Genomic DNA, 9,388 nt, shown 5'->3' on the forward strand with positions numbered 1-9,388 from the left:
ACCGCACGGTAGATCGAGTCATTGACCGCCTGGTAGAAATCATCGTCCAAGGGGACGTAATTCAGAGGGTCCTCCTCTGGGTACTGGTCCGCGTCCCTCTGCATGGCGAGGTCAATTAGGCTCAAAGCAGCAGGGACGTGAGGAAAAAACCAAATGACCCTCCACAGGGCACTCTATGGTCTGGGGTGTCCCAGCGATATGGGTGGCCAAAGGCGCACAATTAACGGGCTTGGCCCTGGAAACGCTACAGCCCTCAGAGTCTTGGGGCGCCTCCCGGTAAAGCGTTCCCACGCCGAACAACGGCACAATTACGACCCCGAAGGGTGTTCGAAAGCAGAATACAACCCAGAGGGCGTCAAGAAAGCAAGGGAAGACCTAATTGCGACCCCGCAGGGTGTCAGAGCCGGGAGGCTGGGCACGGGCTACCCTCTGGTGACAGGGCCGCGCCAGAACACTCTGGAAGCACCTGGGGACGGCCCTTCAGCAGACGAGACACCGGCCCCTAGTGGCAAGTCCACCGCACCGCACTACTGGGCAACCGAATCGCGTAAGGAGCGCACTAGTCGTCCCACGACCGAAGAGGGGAATCTGTGAAGAAATAACAGAACCAACACCAGGCCCAAGGCCCAAGCATACTACACAGAACCCAAAACCCAGGAGAGAAGGAAAAAACCAACTTAACTTGCTGCGAGCAGCGAAGAAAGAGGAGGAGGCAAGAACAGCGGAGCATGATGGGAGCCACCGGTGCATGGACACTGTGATAGGACTCATGTTTGACTTTGTTTTTTCCCGAATGTTCATGGGAAAAGTAGTTTGTGATATATTTATTCTTGCTGCTGTAGAGAATAAAGCGATGAAAGAATGGCATAATCCGAAGCCTCCGGTCCTGACATAGAATTCAGTGCTTTCGTGTTCGGTGTAAAGTGCTTCAATGCTCCTCGAGTTTAGGTCGTGCTTTACAAAACAAATCATAATAAAATTTTGAAAAAATAAACAGAAGGCATTGGCGCAGTATCAACTTTCTCTTAAATAAATCAGTTTTTTGACAACCTGCAAAGAGCCTGATTACGAGCTGGGCGGTACTGGCAGGGCGGTAAATGTGGCCATTCAAATGACGTTACTGTGCAGTAGCACTGCATCAGTATCCTGCAACTATGAGAGAAACCAAAGGAAATGGAGACCTGACACGTGAGTCCAGATTTATCACTTATACAACTACACCAAATTCCCAATTTGCGCATTTACCACCTGCTCCAAGCAGGTGGTAAATATATGCTGCAGCCTACGTGTATAGAGGAGTGGATAGATGTGGGCATGGGGAGTATGGACGGGAAAGGCAATCAAAGCTTTGGCAAAGGCGAGCATCATATGCTCCTCCCTGCCAAACAAAACACAGAAAAAGACGCGTGGCTGCTGCTGCTCAGCACCGCCAGTCCTTTTTTTTTTAAAGTTTGAGTTTATTGACAACAAAGAAAAAGAACAGCAATATAATGTAAATAATAAGTCTTATTTAACATAAAGATTATAGGGAAAACAAGAATATAGGTTATAGCATCATGCTGTGTGCAAAGGAAAATATACTCAATAATAAACAGTAAAGGGAAGGGGTAGTGGGAAGGAAACAACACACAATTACTTTATAATATTAAGAGTAAAAAAGATGATAAATGATTAAAGACTGTAAGCATAATGATAAGAAAACCGTAATAACATAGTATAAATATAAAAGCATAAATACATTTCTAATGATCTAAAAAAAGACAATAGGGTGAAATTACGGTGGCTTCCGTACATCGTCTGATATAGTAATAACTTTAGCAGCAGAAGAGGCGACATAGATAAATGCATAGTTAATGGAAGAGATAAGAGATCTCTCTCAATCGCCAGAGATATAGGGGAAACATAATTGGTATCTAATCTGTGATAAAAACAAACAGCATTCCACCAAGATCTAAAAGTAACTTTATCTGCTTATTTCCAATTCGAGGTTATTATGTGAAAGGCAACAGCTAACAATAGATCTACAACTTAAAGTTTGATGGTGACTGAGGCCATTGAGGTGACAGAGTGCCTAAGAATGTATTGATTAAAGAAAAGGGAACACTAACCCTGAAAATCTTTTTGATTTGGGTCCAAACCAACTGCCAAAACTGGTGAATAGTGGGCCACTCAAATAACATGTCTTTTAAATTGGCAGTAGAACAGAAACAGGACTAACATGTAGAAGACATATTTGATGAAAAAGATGATAAAGTCACTGGAGAAAGTAACAAGCGCTGATCAACAAAATAAGGGGTCTGTGTGGGGGTTTGCAGCTGTGAAGTTTAAGCCATGACTTAGCCCATGTACTACTTAGCCAACATTTTAATACAATTTTTCCCAGGCCACTTCAGTCTTCAATTCGAGTCTATCTGAGGGCAATTGTAAGGATTTGTATATAGTGGATGAAGAAGGGAAAGTGTCTAATAATGGAGAAAGTGCGGTGCACTTGACGGGGGGATTGGAAGTGCTTGGTAATGCAAGAAGATATTGGTTGAGGGAGGGGCGTAAAAGATCATATTGCGAACTAAAAGTAGCTGGTAATGAAAATTTTGTTTGGAGATTAGTAAATGATAAGGGTGGATTGTCAGCTAGGAGTTGAGATATCCAACGCAAGCCCTTATATCTCCAAGTCTTCCAATATATGGTACGATTCTTAATTCATAGCAATTTATTGTGACAAACGGGTTGCTGGTGATAGGAAGAAACTGGAGGGTATGAAGATGGTAAGAGAGAAGCCAAACGTTTACGTGAGTGGGATATGATGGGAGAACTTAATAATGAGATAGTATTAGTGAAAGAAAGAATTTCTTGAAAATCAAAGGGGGAAATAAGAAATTTCTCTATTTTTATCCACAATGGAGGATGTAAGGGGAGCTCAGAACAGAGCCAATGGGCAGCATGTTTTAAGGAAAAAGCAGTGATACGTTTTGAAATCGGGAAACCTAAGACCTCCCTTAGGTTTATCCTTTTTGAAGGATGACAAAGCTATTTTTTTTTTTTTGAAAACCTTTATTGTGCATCAAATAAGGACAAATACGGGCCTACAACCTACCGGCCGGCCACAAAAGCAGTTAAAGCACCAATGCAACGTTACGGCGACACAGTATCACCCATCATCTTAAGCAAGCATTAAAGAGTTACACATTAGTTACTATAATACCATGTCCCAGAATCAGTGAAGGTTAATTTTTAAAGGTTTTGTTTGTGCAAATATTCAGCGGCGTCACTAGGGGGGTGCGGGGGGTGCGGACCGCACCGGGTGACACCCTCACATGGGGGTGACACCATCTGGTTGCGCCCCCCCTCCCCCCACCCAGCAGGCCTCTGTACATGGCACCCCCTGCACCGCACCCGAAGGCCTCGGAGAGACTCGATCCGCTTTAAAAACAAAAGCGAACAGATATTTTCTGACCTATTCGAATTGAAATGTTCTCATTAGTTAAAGGTTGAAAAGTGTAGTAAGGAGGGGCCCCCGCCATTTATATGGAAAAAGACACGGTGCTAAAGAGGGGGGGCCGGGGTGGGGTTATTAACCGCTTGGAAATTAGCTTTTACTTTAGCTGTTTCATATCGTAAAATTCTCACGTCTACAAACTCGCTGGTGCCTTGTACACAGATTTCTTTTTGCATCTTGAAAAGCTTTAAAAGAGAAACCACATGAAAGCGTCAGAGAGTGTAAAAGGGGGGGGGGGGTCCTGCCCCCCCCTCCTCCCCCCCCCCCCCGGTTTAATGTGCGAGAGAGAGGGAGCTAGAGGGAGTAAGATGACAGAGAGAGAGAGTTAGAGTGAGAAAGACAGAGAGAGAGGGAGCTAGAGTAAGAAAGACAGAGAGAGAGGGAGCTAGAGGGAGTAAGACAGAGAGAGGGAGACGGAGGTAGCTAGAGGAAGTAAGACAGAGAGAGAGGGAGCTAGACAGAGAGAGGGAGCTAGAGGGAGTACAATAGAGGGAGAGGGAGCTAGAGGGAGCAAGACAGAGAGAGAGGGAGCAAGAGAGAGAGGGAGCTAGAGGGAATAAGAGAGAAGGAGCAAGACAGAGAGAGAGGGCGCTAGAGGGAGTAAGACAGAGAGAGAGGGAGACAGAGGGAGCTAGAGGGAGTAAGACAGAGAGAGAGAGGGAGCTAGACAGAGACAGAGGGAGCTAGAGGAAGTAAGACAGAGAGAGAGGGAGCTCGAGGGAGCTAGACAGAGAGAGTGAGCTCGAGGGAGCTAGACAGAGAGAGGGAGCTAGAGGGAGTAAGACAGAGAGAGAGGGAGCTGGAGGGAGCTAGACAGAGAGGGGGAGCTAGAGGGAGTAAGACAGAGAGAGAGGGAGTCAGAGGGAGCTAGAGGGAGCAAGACAGAGAGAGAGGGAGCTAGACAGAGAGAGCGAGCTAGAGGGAGTAAGATGAAAGAGAGAGAGAGTTAGAGTGAGAAAGACAGAGAGAGAGGGAGCTAAAGGGAGTAAGACAGAGAGAGAGGGAGCTAGAGGGAGGAAGACAGAGAGAGGAGCTAGAGGGAGTACGACAGAGAGAGAGGGAGCTAGAGGGAGTAAGACAGAGAGAGAGGGAGCTAGAGGGAGTAAGACCGAGAGAGAATGAGACAGAGGGAGCTAGAGGGAGCAAGAGAGAGGGAGCTAGAGGGAGCTAGACAGAGAGAGGGAGCTAGAGGGAGTAAGACAGAGAGAGAGGGATCTAGAGAGAGTAAGACAGCGAGAGAGGGAGCTAGACAGAGAGAGGGAGCTAGAGGGAGTAGGATAGAGAGAGAGAGAGGGAGCTAGAGCAAGCAAGACAGAGAGAGAGGGAGCTAGAGGGAGTAAGAGAGAGAGGGAGCTAGAGGGAGCAAGACAGAGAGAGGGAGCTAGAGGGACCAAGCCGGAGAGAGAGGGAGCTAGAGGGAGTAAGACAGAGAGAGAGGGAGCTAGGCGGAGCAAGACAGATAGAGAGGGAGCTAGAGGGAGCAAGACAGAGAGGGAGCTAGAGGGAGTAAGACAGAGAGAGAGGGAGCTATAGGGAGTAAGACAGAGAGAGGGAGCTAGAGGGAGTAAGACAGGAAGGGAGACAGAGGGAGTAAGACATGGAGAGAGGGAGCTAGACAGAGAGGGAGCTAGAGGGAATAAGATAGAGAGAGAGGGAGCAAGACAGAGGGAGAGGGAGCTAGAGGGAGCTAGACAGAGATGGAGCTAGAGGGAGTAAGACGCAGAGAGAGGGAGCTAGAGGGAGTAAGACAGAGAGAGGGAGACAGAGGGAGCTAGAGGGAGCAAGACAGAGAGAGAGGGAGCTAGATAGAGAAAGGGAGTAAGACAGAGAGAGTGAGCTAGAGGGCTCTTGACAGAGAGAGAGGGAGCTAGACAGAGAGAGCGAGCTAGAGGGAGTAAGATGACAGAGAGAGAGAGTTAGAGTGAGAAAGACAGAGAGAGAGGGAGCTAAAGGGAGTAAGACAGAGAGAGAGGGAGCTAGAGGGAGGAAGACAGAGAGAGGAGCTAGAGGGAGTACGACAGAGAGAGAGGGAGCTAGAGGGAGTAAGACAGAGAGAGGGAGCTAGAGGGAGTAAGACCGAGAGAGAATGAGACAGAGGGAGCTAGAGGGAGCAAGAGAGAGGGAGCTAGAGGGAGCTAGACAGAGAGAGGGAGCTAGAGGGAGTAAGACAGAGAGAGAGGGATCTAGAGAGAGTAAGACAGCGAGAGAGGGAGCTAGACAGAGAGAGGGAGCTAGAGGGAGTAGGATAGAGAGAGAGAGGGAGCTAGAGCAAGCAAGACAGAGAGAGAGGGAGCTAGAGGGAGTAAGAGAGAGAGGGAGCTAGAGGGAGCAAGACAGAGAGAGGGAGCTAGAGGGACCAAGCCGGAGAGAGAGGGAGCTAGAGGGAGTAAGACAGAGAGAGAGGGAGCTAGGCGGAGCAAGACAGATAGAGAGGGAGCTAGAGGGAGCAAGACAGAGAGGGAGCTAGAGGGAGTAAGACAGAGAGAGAGGGAGCTATAGGGAGTAAGACAGAGAGAGGGAGCTAGAGGGAGTAAGACAGGAAGGGAGACAGAGGGAGTAAGACATGGAGAGAGGGAGCTAGACAGAGAGGGAGCTAGAGGGAATAAGATAGAGAGAGAGGGAGCAAGACAGAGGGAGAGGGAGCTAGAGGGAGCTAGACAGAGATGGAGCTAGAGGGAGTAAGACGCAGAGAGAGGGAGCTAGAGGGAGTAAGACAGAGAGAGGGAGACAGAGGGAGCTAGAGGGAGCAAGACAGAGAGAGAGGGAGCTAGATAGAGAAAGGGAGTAAGACAGAGAGAGTGAGCTAGAGGGCTCTTGACAGAGAGAGGGAGCTAGAGGGAGTAAGAGAGAGAGGGAGCTAGAGGGAGCAAGACAGAGAGAGAGAGAGCTAGAGGGAGCAAGACTGAGAGAGAGGGGGCTAGAGGGAGTAAGAGAGAGAGGGAGCTAGAGGGAGTAAGAGAGAGGGGGCTAGAGGGAGTAAGACAGAGTGAGAGGAAGCTAGAGGGAGTAAGACAGAGAGAGGGAGCTAGAGGGAGCAAGACAGAGAGAGAGGGAGCTAGAGGGAGTAAGAGAGAGGGAGCTAGAGGGAGTAAGAGAGAGAGCGGGAGCTAGAGGGAGTAAGAGAGAGAGTGGGAACTAGAGAGAGTAAGACAGAGAGAGGGAGCTAGAGGGAGTAAGACAGAGAGAGAGGGAGCAAGAGGGAGTAAGACAGAGAGAGAGGGAGCTAGAAGGAGTAAGAGAGGGAGAGAGGGAGCTAGAGGGAGCAAGACAGAGAGAGGGAGCTAGAGGAGTAAGACAGAGAGAGAGGGAGCTAGAGGGAGTAAGACAGAGAGAGAGGGAGCTAGAGGGAGTAAGACAGAGAGAGGGAGACAGAGGGAGCTAGAGGGAGTAAGACAGAGAGAGGGAACTAGACAGAGAGAGGGAGCTAGAGGGAGTAAGACAGTACCTAGCACCGTACTTTTCCAACAGAGGTGGTCCATGCGGTAAGTCATGAGGGGGTGACACCATGAGTTACCCGCACCGGGTGACACCAACCCCAGTGACGCCACTGCAAATATTGAAGCAAATCGTGCTGTCCCAAGTCATATAGGAAGAGAAGCAAAAAGGAGGATCCATGCGGGAGGAGCATGACTGTAGTTACAAACTTGTACACAGGATGTCAACGCCAACCGTCAAGTCCCACCCGGGCAGCATGGCAGCTATTTTCAGAGTCAGTTAGAAGACCCCCCTCACGTGCCACCCGTTCCCCGCCGCCACCTAACCTCTAGTAATCTAGACATGGACCCAGACCAAAAGTGAAAATAAAGAATAGGAATAAAAGAAGGCACCATAGAAATAAAGACTAATTTCTAACTAACGCATGCGGAGGCTACGGCCTGCCCCCCCCCCAGCAGTGTGTCTGTCGCCCAATAAACCCGAAATATAGCGAGAAAGAAAAGAAAGAGAAAGAAGAGAAAAAGGCATACCATGCGATATAGAGAGGGAGAAAAGGACACCCTAATCTTCGACTCTCAAAGACAAAAAGAGCAGGAGGAGGATCAATTCCAGGCATCCCGGTCCCCATCAGTCACTGATACATCTTCCACCCCAAGTTCAGGATAAACGGCAAGCATTAAGGCAAATACAGGAGTGAAACATCAATTCACAGCGGTCGAGTAATCTGGACGCAAAAAACAATCCCAAACCCAGGTCAACCAGCCAAGAAGCCGATAACAGGAAAAGCAGCCTAGCCCTGGCCCGAACGTGGATACACCCCCAGATGCGTTTCCCAAGAGAGGCCCGCCCACCTCAGAACAAAGGAGCAAAATGGCGAGAGAAAAAACGAAAGCCATATGGGAGCGCAAAATGGCCGCAATGAGTCACCAGGAAATCCGTCGAATGTAGCAGAAAGTTCCACAGAGACACCAGGAGTACACGAGTTTGTAGGCAGTATAGTCATGGGGCACAGCCCAGGAGAAGACGGTAGCAGCAACGCCACAGATAGATCCCAAGGCACACACGATAAGAAGTCCGGCCACAATGTAGCACTCTTCACTGGAAGGGGAAACAAAGTATCCCGGGTGGAGTTGTCGGGCGGGTGATCTTGGGCGCCAGCAAAGTGGGAAGCGGGCTCAGACGTCCAACAAACAGGAGAAAGCGCTGTTGCCTCGTACAGTGCAGGCGGTAGCAGGTGGCAGCTTTGCGGAACCAGATCGTTATTGTCCCACCGCAGCGTAGACGCCATGTCATCTAGCTTGCCTCCCAATTTACCGTAGCAGTGGTGCATATCTGCACGGAGGTTACACAGGGCGGACAGAACGGTGCCAAGAGAAATTATAGGCTGTAGCCCCTGGCCCTCATGTCCCCGGGGAATCTCTCGAACCTCGGGCTCACCCACAGACGGGGCAGCACAGGTCGCTGGCGTGGACGGGCGCATCTCCCCACAAAACATGGCGGCGCACAGAGCCAATGTAACAAAACTCCGAGATGTTCACCAGGATAAGTAAAGCACTAGCGCACGCCCTTTCAATGCTGGCGGGGTGCTATGCGCCGTGTCCGGGAGACATTCAGTGCAGGTTAGGCGCCCCGTGACAATCCCGGGTAGCGAGGCATGGGGTCAAGCAGTTCTAGGCGATCCAATATGGCCGGGCAATCCTCTCCCCGTACCTCCAGCCTCAAACAAAGGCGCCGTTCCGATGGGGTACTGCAGCTTCGTGAGCGCTGCCTTCTCTCTGCCCGCTTTGAATCTCTTCAGGTGGCTGGGCTCGGGCAGCGCCTCGCAAGGGTCACGCCGGTGGTTCAGCAGCCAGCGCCGACGGAGCACTCCAGCCGGCAGCAGGTCTCCGAGGCACGGCAGGATGAGCCAGTGTAAGCGGGGTCCAGGGCTGTGGACTGGAAAGCGGCTATCTTCGGTTGCCGGGCAGGTCGAGGGTCCGGGAAAGCACCGCCGGGATCAGCGCCGCATTGCACCCAATCTGCCGTCAATTTCGCCAGGATTAGAATCAGGATATCGGCACGGCTGAAAAGGACTGGCGGAGCCGGGAGCCTACAGGTCTGCTCCAGTCGCCATCTTGGCTCCTCCCTCATGACAAAGCTATTTGAGGGTGTTTGTCTTTCCAGAAAAATGTTGTTGAGAGAATCAGTTTTCTTAAAATACCATCCAGGAATATGAACAGGAATCATGGAAATAATATATAATATCAGGGGGGGGGGGGCAAGCATCATTTTAATCGAATCAATTCGACCCCACCATGGGAGGAAAAGTGGATACCAGCGTGCAATAGTATCATTTAATATTTTGATAATGTGATCAAAATGTAATTTTAATGTCTCAGGGATTGTCGGAGAAAGCTACAAGCCCAGATACTTTTGTTTAGAGGGTTGCCATGAAGAACCTGTGTGAACAAAAAGATG

This window comes from Lissotriton vulgaris, chromosome 10 (assembly GCF_964263255.1).
Source record: "Lissotriton vulgaris chromosome 10, aLisVul1.2, whole genome shotgun sequence".
In the NCBI taxonomy this organism is placed as follows: Eukaryota; Metazoa; Chordata; class Amphibia; order Caudata; family Salamandridae; genus Lissotriton; species Lissotriton vulgaris.